Below are 13,015 nucleotides of genomic sequence, written 5' to 3'. Positions count from 1 at the left end.
AAAGGCTCTACAGGCAAGATGGTACAAGGGCGGAATTGAAAGCACTTGGCAACTCATTTGGATATGAGGAATTAGAGGGCAAGGAGGCTTATATGATGCCCGGGTTGTGGATGTGGAAGCTTCTCACATACAAGTTGTGGTTGGTAATATGTCATAACCCATATCCGAGTATTTTCTCTACCCAAAAGGCTGGAATCCTCTCCTGGGAGAGGCAAACCTGTAAGTGTGGGAGTACCTTAAAGACAGGAGGCAAAACAAAGCCAAGAAGTATATTAGTATACTAAGGAAATTGTTGATAGCTTCAAAAGGTACAGATTTCATTTTTCTAACTTTTTAGACCCTCTTAGAGCACAGAGTTAATCAGAAGCATTTGGTGGAGACTTAAGATAGATAAGTAACATCTTTCACCAGACAGGGATGGGTAGAGAAAGGGGGAATCATTTAAAAGAGAGAAAACATTCCTTGTTCAAAGGCAGGAGACTAGAGGAAGTGACTAATACCTTTACGATATTAAGAGTTCCCTTTAGACACAACTGTAGAGTAGAGGTAACATTTAGGTAACATTTAGAATATGGGCAGCTAGGTGGCACAATGGTTAGAGTGCCAGACCCAGAAAAATGAAGATTCATCTTTCTGAGTTCAAATCTGATTTCAGACCCTTAGTAGCTGTGTGATCCTGGGTAAGTCACCTAATCTTGTTTGCCTCCGTTTCTCATCTATAAAATGAGCTGGAGAAGGAAATGGCAAACCACTCCACTATCTTTGCCAAGAAAATCCCAAATGGGGTCACAGAGAGTCAGATGCAACTGAAGAACAACAAATTTATTTTTTATGCTAAACCTACTTTTTATACAAAGACAATAAGTAGCTGTTATAGCAGTTTATTTTTTTGTCATTCCCTTGTAAAGTTTAATTATATTATGCCTTCTTCAATAGGGACTTTCTCTTATTAGACCACCAGATGGTTGGGGTCAAGGAGTCCCTAAATTGTTAGTCAATCAACATTTTGCAAATTGATTATAATTCTTATTTTTCTCCCCAAACCTACATCTGCTTACCAAGCCTTTTTTTCCCTTGCCTTTTGTAATGCCTACACTTTGGATCTTCCAGAGATCACTGGATTTTAAGGTTTTTCAGCTATATGGTATTACAGAGAGAATATAGTGTTTAGTTCAGTGAACAGCTTGGGATCATTGAAAGCAACATGCAATTTCTCTAATGCAATCCACCTCAATCTACCTCCTATTCTCAGCCCAATTCATTAGCCATCTGCACAGTACCTGTCAAAGATATTTCTAAGAACCTGACTACTCAGCCTTCTATAGCAATTATATATTTCTAACATCTCCTTGAAATGGGAGACGTGAAAATTTCCTTTTCCCCAATCTAGATCTAACCAGAACAAAAAGTCTCTGCAATGATGACAGCCAATGAAATGTTGGCTGGATTGAGACACTGGTTTTCTGCTAACGAACATGGACCTTTTGATTCAGCATTGATTTATCCTTCAGGGGAAAAATGAAAAATTAGTTCATTGAACCTCAAAACTGGTATACAGCTTGAGATACAGACAGTATGTTGCATCCAACATTCAAGGATTGCTAAGGAGCAGGTATAGATTCTACCCAGAAGGACTCTGATATCTGACCTTAGACTTGAATAAACCATAAAAATAATAATTGCTAGGATTGATGTAGCACTTTAAGGTTTGCAAAGTGATTTGTTTATGTTTATATATTATCCTCACAACAACACTAATTATAAGTACTATCGTTATCTCCATTTTACTGATGAGGAAATTAAAATGGAAAGTTTAAGTGACTTGTCTAAAGAGCTACATCTCATCTTAAATACAGAGGTTTTCTGAAATCTTCATCTTTTTGGCTCCTTGAGACCCCTCCCTGGGAGGCAATGCATTCTAGTACTCATCTGCTGACCACAATAGCACCCATTTCGCACTCTGTTTTGTGGCTGTCTCTGTCTCCCTATCTCTCTTTCCTCTCTCTGTCTCTGTTTGTATACAGATCCTGCCAAGATTAGTGCAGTAGCTGCCTAAATGCTATCATCTCTGTCTCAATTCTCTCCCCATTCCACTCCTTTCTAAAAACTGCTACCAAAATAATTTTCCCTAAATTCAGAACTGACCACGAGACTCCCTTATTTAAGCAACTCCACAGGCTTCCTATTGTCTGTTACAACAAAATGTAAACTTTTTGTTCAGCTCTTAAAATTCAACTTGGTCCCAGCATCATTAGACCTAGCAGCTTCCCTTCCCATGCTCTGAAAACTGTATTGTTCCATCTTTGCAGTTGTAAGTTTCCTGTGCCTAAGTCAATGCCTGACACATACTAGGTTCTTATAAATACTTCTATGTTGATTAATTGTTTGTCTGTAAATCTCCCTGTCTTTTCTCTTCTCTCCTTCCCCATCCCCTCTACTAAAAAAGAACTCAGAAACTATTTTTCTGTGTCTCTTCCTTCTCCTTTCTCTTTCTGGAGACCAAAGGAGAATTCACATAAAATGTCTTCATTTCTCTCACTCTTTGTATATGTGTGTGCATCTCTACCTCTGTCTATTTCTTTGTGTCCTGTCTCTCTATGTGTCTCTCTCGCCTTGTTGCCCCTCATCATCTCTGTTTCTCTTCTTTCTTTTTGGATATAGCAAATACACATAACAGGTTTTCTGAGTATTTCTAGATTTTTCAAAACTGTATTTTGAATGAGTATAAAAAGAAATACCTTTGGTCAGACCATGTTTACCCTATTTTGGGGGGATTGAAAGGCAGTCCTCATATTCACAGTTCCAAGCATAAAATCAGACATTAACAAGTGATTGATTAATATTTGATGGGGTAAAAAAAATCTTTCCCCCGAGATTGTACGGGTTTTTTAATTATTGTAAAAAGATCATAGAATTTAGTTATTTGCCTCTCGTATCATAGACTCTGAATAGTTCTGAATTGCATTGCACTAAATTGACTTCAGTATCTGGATATTCCAAAGGCTTATGAACAACAAAGGAGGCAGAGTGCTAGCAAATTAACCATGAACAAATATTTCAAGTTGATTTGAATACAGCTCTTAGCATAGTCTCTTTCTTCCTTACCCCAACAACTTCAGAAAACAGAGCTGCTAATTCTTCTTGTTCCTGATATGCTACCTCTGGCTAGCTACATGAGAGGGAACAGAATGTCCCAGGGCTTTATCTGTGTGAACCACTTGGACTCATCCCTCAGCCCCTGGCACATTTATTGACCTTTTCGGTTGTCTTCTGACTGATTTCCCCTCCCTTGGGGTGTGGCCTCTTTTCTGAGATAAGAGAAAAAACACAGATAATGACCCATACGGAGAACTTTCTCCTTATAAAATGTCTACACACATAAAATAGTTTTGGGGAAAATGTTCCAATTTCTATCAACCATTCAATGTAGTGAATTCTTTCCAGTGGCTAAATAAAATCCATCCTACTACATTTTGAGCCTGGATTTTACCTTTTACTTTTTCCCCCCATAGTTTAAGTCTCAAAGGCTTCTAGACACAAGTTTGACTCTCCAAGGCAAACAGTTTCTTTAAAAAGTGGCTTATAATACTGTGTACAATAACTAAAATGAAATGAATGAAAACATTAAAAGACAGTAAAACTATAAGTCATGGTCCTAGAGGATTGATCAATGATAGATACTTCCCTTCCCTTGGTAGAAAAGTGGAGACCTATGGGAATATAATGCTGCTAGGGCTTTTAGACAGAATTATTTTGTGAGTAGGTTCTGTTTAGATCATTTTCTTTCTTATAAGAAAGAGTTCAGTGTAAGGGAGAGGTATATAAGGAAATAATTATGGTAAAAGATAAAAGGCATCTGTAATTTTTTTGTCCTTTATGAAATAATTGCTAAAATAACAGTGCCTTTTACAAGCTTTTCTTTTTTTTTCCTTTAGTCATTTTTCAGTCATGTCTGACTCTGAACACATTTGGGGTTTTCTTGGGAAAGAAACTGGAGTGGTTTGCCATTTCCTTCTCCAATTCATTTTACAGATGAAGAATTGAGGTAAGCAGGGTTAAGTGACTTTCCCAGGGTCACACAGCTTAGTAAGGGTCTGAGGCCATAGTTGAATTCAAGTCTTCCTGACTCCAGGTCTAGTTTCCACTGTGCCACCTAGCTGCCTTATAAAGTGGGTGATCAATAAAGGTTTATCGATTAATGAATTAATCTTTCTTTAGTATTATTTAAATTATGCCTTTTCCCCTTTTCCTTTCCTACACTCTCTTTACCATACCATCTGTCCTGAATGCAACACAGAGGAATTTGAGATAATCTCAGTTTTTAGCACAGTATATACCAAAGCCTCACCAGGGCTATACAAAAACAGAGATGTATGCAGAAACCAGCAGACTTGGAAATGCAAATCTCTGTAATGCTCTATTACTTTCTTTTCATCTCTGAAATTATTGTTCATTTTCTACATCTAGGAAGGTCATGGGTTTTAACCACAAAGGCAGCATTACTACTGTAGATTTCGCAGTAACATAATATGCTCTTAAGCTTTGCAGTTTCTTTGGCACTTGCGAATTTTGTGGCAACACAGTCATTGTTGCCCTAATTCTGACTCACTTTCACCATATGTTACTTGGATCCCTTCTGACTACCATGAGACACTCCCACATGGTTTCCAAGAATCAGAGAGGTCAAAGGCAGGAACAACAAAGATCCATTAGACTAGCAGAAGGTCAGGAGAATTGAGTAAGATTTCATTCATTGCCCTTATCCAATCCAGAATTCCATAAAACCAGCAATGCCCAGTCACTTGTTCTTAAAATCTGGGTAATTATTCCTTAAACTAAACACTCCAAGAAGTCTGAGTTTCCAGAGAGGACAAGAACAAAGTTTTTATAACCCAGAATAATAAGCATTAGAGCAACAAAAAGACAAAAGAGGAAAGTGAAAAACTGTTGAGAGGCCAATTTGAAGATTTCTTGGCCAAGACAGATTTTTAGGATGTATTTATTAAGATCTAGAAGGGGACCAAGGGAAGGAGGTGTTGGGGGCTCTAAGCTAAGGAGCTTTTCTAAGCCAGTGAGATAATGATCAAACTGAAGAGACTTAGGTGTGCACATGGCAAGAGCTAAAAATGAGCAATGTATGTTGCTAAAAAATAGGGGCAGCCAGGTAACACAGTACATACAGTGCCATGCCTGGAGTCAGGAAGACTCATCTTCCTGAGATCAAATCCAGCCTCAAATCCTTATTAACTGTGTGACCCTGGGCAAGGCACTGAACCCTATTTACCTTAATTTCCTCATCTGTCAAAATGAGCTGAAAAGGAAATGGCAAACCACTACAGTATCTTTGCCAAGGAAACCCCAAAATGGGGTCACAAAGAGTAAGACTAAAAAAAATGACTGAACAACAAACAGAAAAAAAGATATTGTGGCAAATGAAACTGCATAAGGGTAAGGATGTAGTATGATGAAAGACTGAAAAGTCATCAGAATGTCCCCTTATTCACAGGAAATTGGAAAGAAGTTCTATTTAGACAACATGGCTTAGGCTTCAGGTTTTGTTTTGTTTTGTTTTGTTTTAATCTACATGCAGCAAACCTCTGACTTCCTAAAAAGATACTCAGATCCAGCTACAGTGAGAGAATAAGGCTTGATTCAAGGATACAGAATCCCTTGTTTAGTTGAGAATAAAGTAAGTATGGCTTTCAAAATGATGGTTTGCCTTTGATTCTAAACACCCACTTATTTTGCCCCACTTAGGGCTTTTTCCTTTGTTTTCTTGATGTCCTATCTATCAATCCATCTATTTATATCTATATCTATCCCTCTATCCATCCATCTCTCTTTAGAGTCATGACCAGTTTAGTACCACCAGCACATGAGATAGTATTCAATTTTTATTTTTACATTTGGTTCCAAAATTTCTCTCTCCCCACCTCCTTCCAACCCATTGAGAAGTCAAGAATTGCTTTTAAAATATTAAACTGCAATTATCTAGCCAATAAGCTTGACCATAAAGGTAGAAACTCTACTCCTGTCCCAGGAGTGCAGCAAATTCACATGTGAATGCCCCTAGGCAGAGACAGGTAGCTAGGAAGCCCATTACCTTCTATATTCAAAGCACTACTATCATGGAAGACAACACACCAGCCTTATCACAATCTTCTCTTAGTAAACTATGCTGGTGACTGACTGATAAAGCCTAAAAGATGAGAAGGAACAAGATATTAGTTCTCAAGATAGTGTTTTCAACAGAAATAGTTACTCCCATCATAGAATTTCAGAGACACAATGAATTTTCAAGATAGTTGGCTCTATTTACCTACTCTCACTTAAGAAGTGAGGAAAATGAGACCCAGGAAGAGCCAAGTGATTGACCCAAGGTCAATGTTAGAATAGAGACCCCAAACCAGGTCTCTCAACAGTGAAGAACTCTGCCAAAAAATGTTATAATTGCTTCGATTCTGCATTTATAAATTCTTCAGCTAGATTGTAAACTCTTGAATACATGGGATAAAGTATAATCCCAATTGTTGTTCAGTCATTTTTTTAGTCATGTCTGACTCTTCATGACCATTGGAGTGGTTTTGTCATTTCGTAATTCAGCTCTTTCACAGATGAAGAAACTGGGGCAAATATGATTCAGTGACTTGTCCAGGGTCACACAACTAGTATATGAGGCCAGGTTTGAAATCAGGTCTTCCTGACTCCAAGCCTGGCTCTCTATTGTATCACCTTGCTTCCCCATATTCTCAATAGTAAATGGAATAACAATGTGTACTTTGTGGCCTCAATTTGTCACCCCTATCTCCTCAGGAATAATTTAAGTGCTCTAGTTTGGTCCATTATTTCCCTTTTCAGCTATTTCTAAAATGGCTTCAATAGTCATTATAGTATAGTATGGTCATGGCTTTGGATCAATGAGTCTTGCCTCCAGCTCACAGCTTTAATTTGTATTTCTTTATACACATTTCCATCCTTCTCTACTCCTACCTACTCTGTTAAAAAGGTTTTTTAGCATTTAGAGTAATATACATATATATATGTTTGTATGTGTGCATATATATACACATACATGTATATTACATATATTTGGGGGTATTTTCCTTTTTTTTTCCTTTTTAAAACATCCTGAATTTTACAAATACCCAGTAAATCAGTATTTCCCTATACATTGTAAAGCAGACAGGGAGGGTTATACATGACAAAGAGAATCTCTCGATTGCTTGAAAAGAAAAAAAAGAATCATATAGCAAATATGCATAGTTAAGCAAAACAAAGACTCATGTGGCCATGCCCAAAATTACGTGTCTCACTCTGCATCCTGAATCCATCATCTTTGCATCAGGAGGTGGATAGCATTCATCATCATCTGCATTTTGGAGTCATAGTTGGTCTATTCATTGGTTTTGTATAAATTGTTCTTCTTAGTCAATATAAATTCATACAAATCTCAGGTTTCTCTGAAATCATCCCATTTAAAGTTCTTAATAAACAATAATAATCCATTACATTCATATATTATAATTTATGAAGTATTTCTTAACTGAAGGACAACCTTTAGTTTCTAATTCTTTACCTGTACAAAAAAGAGCTACAATACGTATTTTTTAGATATTCATCACTTTCCCTCTTTCTTTCATCCCTTTGAGGTTTAAACCTATTAGTGATTATCACTATGTCCAAAGGTAATTGAATGTCAGTGGCCTTTCACAACCCTCAGTTTTCACATGAAGCTAACTATAGTTGTTATAGTTGGTCTCTTCTGACTCTAGGTCTAGCCCTCGTTTGTCTGTGCCTCTAATTCTTACATCCCATTATATATTCAGTCAACAAACATAAATTAATTTATTAAACACCCTCCATTTTACTGTTTCAGGGGCTGTTAAAAGAGATACAAAAACCAAGAATAAAACAATCTCTGTTCTCAAGGAATTTACATTCTATAATAAACCCAAATTTTATGGATAAGATAATATTATGTCCTTTGCTTAAAGAAGTAGGGAAATGAGTAATTGATTTTAGTGAGATTTCCATTAAAGTGTTTTATAATAACAGAAATATTATATGATGATCAACTGTGAAGGATTAAACTATTATCAGCAAAATAAGGTCCCTATATAGCCCCAAGAGTCCCATGATAAAAATACAATCCATAGCCAAAGAAGGAACTCTGTTGGAATCTGATTGCAGTTCAAAAGCACACATCTTTCACTTTATTTCTTTCATTAGTTTTTTTTATTGTATATGTAATATTTATTTGTCTTCTGTCTTGGCATGGGGAATAGGGAAATATGTATCGCATGAAAACACTTATAATCTAAATCAAACCGCCATTTACTGCCTTGGAGAGGGCAGAAAGAAGGAGAGAGAGAATATGAATTGCAAAAAGTCAGAAAACAATTGTCAAAAATAGTTTCTACATATTTTTTAAAATATTTTTTAAAAAGTGATTATGTTGTAAATGTTTGGTGTCTTGTAGGGTAAGCTTCAGTTTTATGAAAAGCTCATTTATGTAGAATAATACTATATATCTAGTGTTTGCCAAAGTGACTGATAAATGAGGTGCCACATTAATAACCAGAGTAGGCTAGTTGGAAGGGAAACTGAATTGGATGAACTTCAATTTGACTGAAAAATAGTAAATACCTGATATCTACAATGCTAACTAAGTACGAGGTGGGACGAAGCTTCCTTCAAGGAACTTACCATGTAAAGAGAAGGAAAAATATTCACACAAGTAAAGAAAATTCAAGAGATGGAGAATGATAAGGACAAAAGAACAGTTTAAACAAAGTGTTATAAAGACTTTTATGAAAGGAAAAGATTGGTATGAATTTCATGGGGAATATTGGTAAGAAGGCTTCATAAAAAGAGTAGCACCTGAGATGTACTTTAGGGGCTTAAGTATTTAAGGGAATCAGTATTTATTAAGCACCTATTGGGTGCCAAGCACTCTGCTACACACTTTAAAAAATATCTAATTTGATCCTGACATCAACCATGGAAGATGGGTGCTATTATTAGTATATTACCATTTTATAGTTGAGGGAACTGAGATTTCCTGAAACATGAGAAGAGAGTAAATGCCTTTCTCAAGACCCAGATGGTTTCTGAGGCTGGACATAAATTCAGTTCTTCTAATTTTAGGGCCAGTATTCTATCCACTCTACCATCTAACTACTTGAGTGCAGATGAATATCAATAAGTAGACATGTGGAGTGAAACAGTTTGAGACAAGAATGATAGCTTGTTGCCTGAAAATACAGTTCTGGAAAATGTCAAATGAAAATGAGAAATGAGTTGTTTGGTTTGGCTCTAATCTATCTTTCCAACCTCCTTTCATTTTATTCCTTTTTGCTCACTACAATTCAGCCAGACTGTGTTAGGTCTTAAATTCTGTCCTTCATGTACAACACTTGGTGACTGCATTTGGGGTCTTCTTGGCAAAGATATTGAGTGATTTGTCATTTTATCTTTAGCTCATTTTACAGATAAGGAAGATGAGTCAAACAAAGATGAGTGACTTGACAAGAGTCACATAGTCTAAGACAAGAGTCTCAAGTGTCTAAGGCTGGTTGTGAACTCTGGAAGATGAATCTTCCTGACTCCAGACCCAGCATTTTATCAGTTTTGCCAACTAATGGCCCCCTTATATCCTGGGGTAATACAATTGTATTTTATCCTCTAGGAATTTGGGAACTACAGAAGGTTTCTGAGCAAGAAAGTAACTCTGGCAGAACTTTGTACTAGGAAGATTATTTTGGCAAGCCTGTGACAGGAATTAGAAAAGGGGAAAATGGGAAGCAGAGAGCAGTTAGGAGGCTGATAAAATAATCTAGGAAAGAGATAATGAAGACTTATTGTAGGGTGGTACAAGCAGCAAGACATGTACTGATATGAGAGATATTGAGGTGGTAGAACTGGTCTGTTTCGACTGATTACATATAGTGAGTGAAGGAGATGGTGTAGTCAAAGATAACCAAAGTTTGTGCCTGAAGGAGAGGAAAGATAAAAGCTGGCATCAACAAAAATAGGGAAATGGAGAAGGGGACAATTATGGGGGAAGATAAGTTCAATTAAGGACATGCTGAGTTTGTGATCTAGAGACCTTGCTATTCCTTGAAAGACACTCTATCTCTGTTCTGTCCATTTTCACTGACTGTCCCCAAGACCTGGAATTCTCTCTCTCCTTCCCATTTCCCATCTTCTCTGGCTATCCCAGCTAAAAACAACCTTCTGAAAGAAGCTTTTCCCCATTTCCCTCAATGCTAGTGCCTTCCCTCTGTGGTTATCTCCAATTTATTCTGTATATTTCTTGTTTGCACATAGTTGTTTGCATGTCATCATGTCCTTTGAAATCAGGTGCTATTTGTCCTTGTTTATTTTTTGTTGATTTATTTTTGTATTTCTTTAGTGTTGCTAGTGTTTAGCATGGTAGCTAGCAAAGAGCGGGTACTTAATAAATGTTTTTTGATTTAATTTGACTGAATAGAACAACCTATAGAGATGTCCTGTGGTTGATGAAGGGAAGGAACTCAAGGAAAAGATTTCAGCTAGAAAGACTTTTCCCATTTCTAAGATTTTATAATTTTAAATTGAATTTGATACAGACTTTAAAACTTAAAAAACTATTTATAATCTCCTTTGTTTTATTTGTTTAGACAAGGCTAAAAAGACAACTGCCTTCATGAAAGAGGTTTACACAAGTCACCAATATCATTTATAAGTCATATATTAGTTTGCTACTTGGCACATCCCTATTTTTAACTATCTGAATTAATCATTCTGAATTCTAGGAAAATCAAAGCTATGTTTAGAAATTTCATCATTCATTACTAAAATTTTAACATCTATCATTTAATTAACCAAGCTCATGACCCTTCTTCCAATTTATCAAGCATTATTTGATAAACTGGAAAACCTTGTATATATCATATAGCCACATTTTGTCACATATTTATAATAAAATCTAAATAAATAAATAACTTTAAGTAGAACAGATTTATTGGACATAATTTATTATAGTAAAATAACTAATAAACTTTAGTAATTATTTATAATATTTTATCTATAAGATCACATTCAGAGTCTATTCCAACCCTCACTAGAACTGTGGATGACTTTATTTCTGAAACCATGGACCCATATGATTTAGTTCACTTAGGATAAGAAATACTCTTCACAAGAATATTGTTCATCTTTACATGATAAAAGTTACAATTTCAAACAGAAAGAAGATTCCTCCATCTTCATTCTTTCTGTCTTTCCCAGCTCATCTCCAGACACAAAAGGAAAATAATGTCTTCAGTTTCATTCAAAACCTCCTTAATAGACTCTAGACTCATTCTTCATAATTCATGAATGAATGAAAAACTATTTATGAAGCACTTACTATGAGCAGAGCATTGTGCTAAGAGCTATGGATGCAAATAGAGAAACCAGATAGTTTCTGATTTCTAAGAGCTCCCATTCTCAACCAAAGATTTGTCTAGGGAAGCTTTCCTTTCCTGTTCTTCAGTAGTTATGTCTGCCGAGGAGGGATTACACCACAAAGGTAGTAGCTAGACACCATCAGTAGAGATCTTTTCCTCTGGCCAGTGGCTATAGGGGAATGTTACCTGGAAGGTGCTGCTCTTCCAGGAATTCTTGGGCATGGGGTCTTGAGCTACTTCTACTACTCTCTGAAAAGATGAAAATGACCAAAGTGTTGATAGTTTGACCCTCCTGGAATCTGCTGCCTCTTGTTTCTCTCTCAGGAAATCTTGCTTCTCCAGCTAGGGTTCCTCTATATCTTTATGCATTTGAGTCTCTAAAAACCTCTCAGGTCATCCCATTATATTTATAATATTTCTTCATGAAATGTTAACATAGTTCTAAGATCTATAACTGTAACTTCAAGCTTCTCTGCTCTTAAATAAGCAGGGAGTCTCTATAACCTCTGTAAGAGAGGACTTAGAAACAGAGGAAAATATTGATATATTGATATAACTCCTGTTAAAATTGTAAGCCCCTTGAGGTCAAGGATAGAGTTTTATTTCATCTTCATCTTCCTAAGGTCTGATACTGCCACAAAGCTGGTGCTTAAGAATTCATATATTTGAAAAAAAAATTCTTTTTAAAGGAATCCAGAGATGTTATGAGGTTTAAATGGGATAATGAGTAGAAAACATTTTACAAATCTTAAAGCAATATATAAATACTGTACATTATTATCATTATTATTACTATTGTTATTAGAATTCAGTCATCAGGCCTCCAATCTGGTAATGACCATTTCCTGAGCCTCCTACTGTACTTTACTACTGCTATGCTCAAGCAATACTTTCAGGGCAATATGGGGTGTGCTGATAACAATCAGGTTTTTAGGGGAGGGTAGAAAATCTATACATGTATACACATTTGTGTCTGGGGTAGGGGGAGTGACATGGCACAACGAGTAAAGTGCCACCAGTCCTATAGTCAGAAGGACTCATTTTCCCAAATTCTAATGCAGCCTCAGACCCTTAGTAGCTGGGTGACTCCAAGCAAGTCTTTGAACCCTATTTGCCTCAGTTTCCTCAGCTGTCAGATGAACTGGAGAGGGAAATAACAAAACACTCCATTATCTTTGCCATGAAAACCCCAAATGGGATCACAAAGAACTGAACACAACTGAAATGATACAAGAAATATCAAATCACAAATATTTTAATACTTTATCTGCATTATTAATGTTTAGACAATCAACAAAAAAAAATAAGTCAAGCTCTGATTTATACTGATAGCTGATTTTTGAGATATATAAGCTTACCTTGAAAATATAGCAACAGGCTTTGTACATCCCTTATGGAAACGCATCTAGGCTATAATTCTTGAAATCATTATTGTTGTGAGGTTTAAAATTCTTATTGTTGGTGTTCTTCCAGGTCATATAATACATGTTTCCTGAAAAGTTTTGTGTAATCAAATTGTAACCAATCTCCAAAGGAATGTTCATTATTTGAAGCAAATCTTTTGTAAAGTGAAACTTTGTTTT

General features: G+C 36.1%; 1 long non-coding RNA gene across 1 annotated transcript in view; it reads right to left on the bottom strand.

Moving 5' to 3' along the window:
• Positions 1–12,913, bottom strand: part of LOC103092883 (uncharacterized) — a 105,590-nt gene extending 92,677 nt beyond the window's left edge. The window contains exon 1 of the long non-coding RNA XR_008917764.1: positions 12,791–12,913. This is a non-coding gene — a long non-coding RNA (uncharacterized LOC103092883). The remainder of the gene's footprint in view (positions 1–12,790) is intronic.
• Positions 12,914–13,015: the final 102 nt, after the last annotated feature.

Source organism: Monodelphis domestica, chromosome 3 (genome assembly GCF_027887165.1).
Source record: "Monodelphis domestica isolate mMonDom1 chromosome 3, mMonDom1.pri, whole genome shotgun sequence".
Lineage (NCBI taxonomy): Eukaryota > Metazoa > Chordata > Mammalia > Didelphimorphia > Didelphidae > Monodelphis > Monodelphis domestica.
The sequence above is the reverse complement of the archived record's forward strand: the minus strand, read 5'-3'. Positions and strand labels throughout refer to the sequence as shown.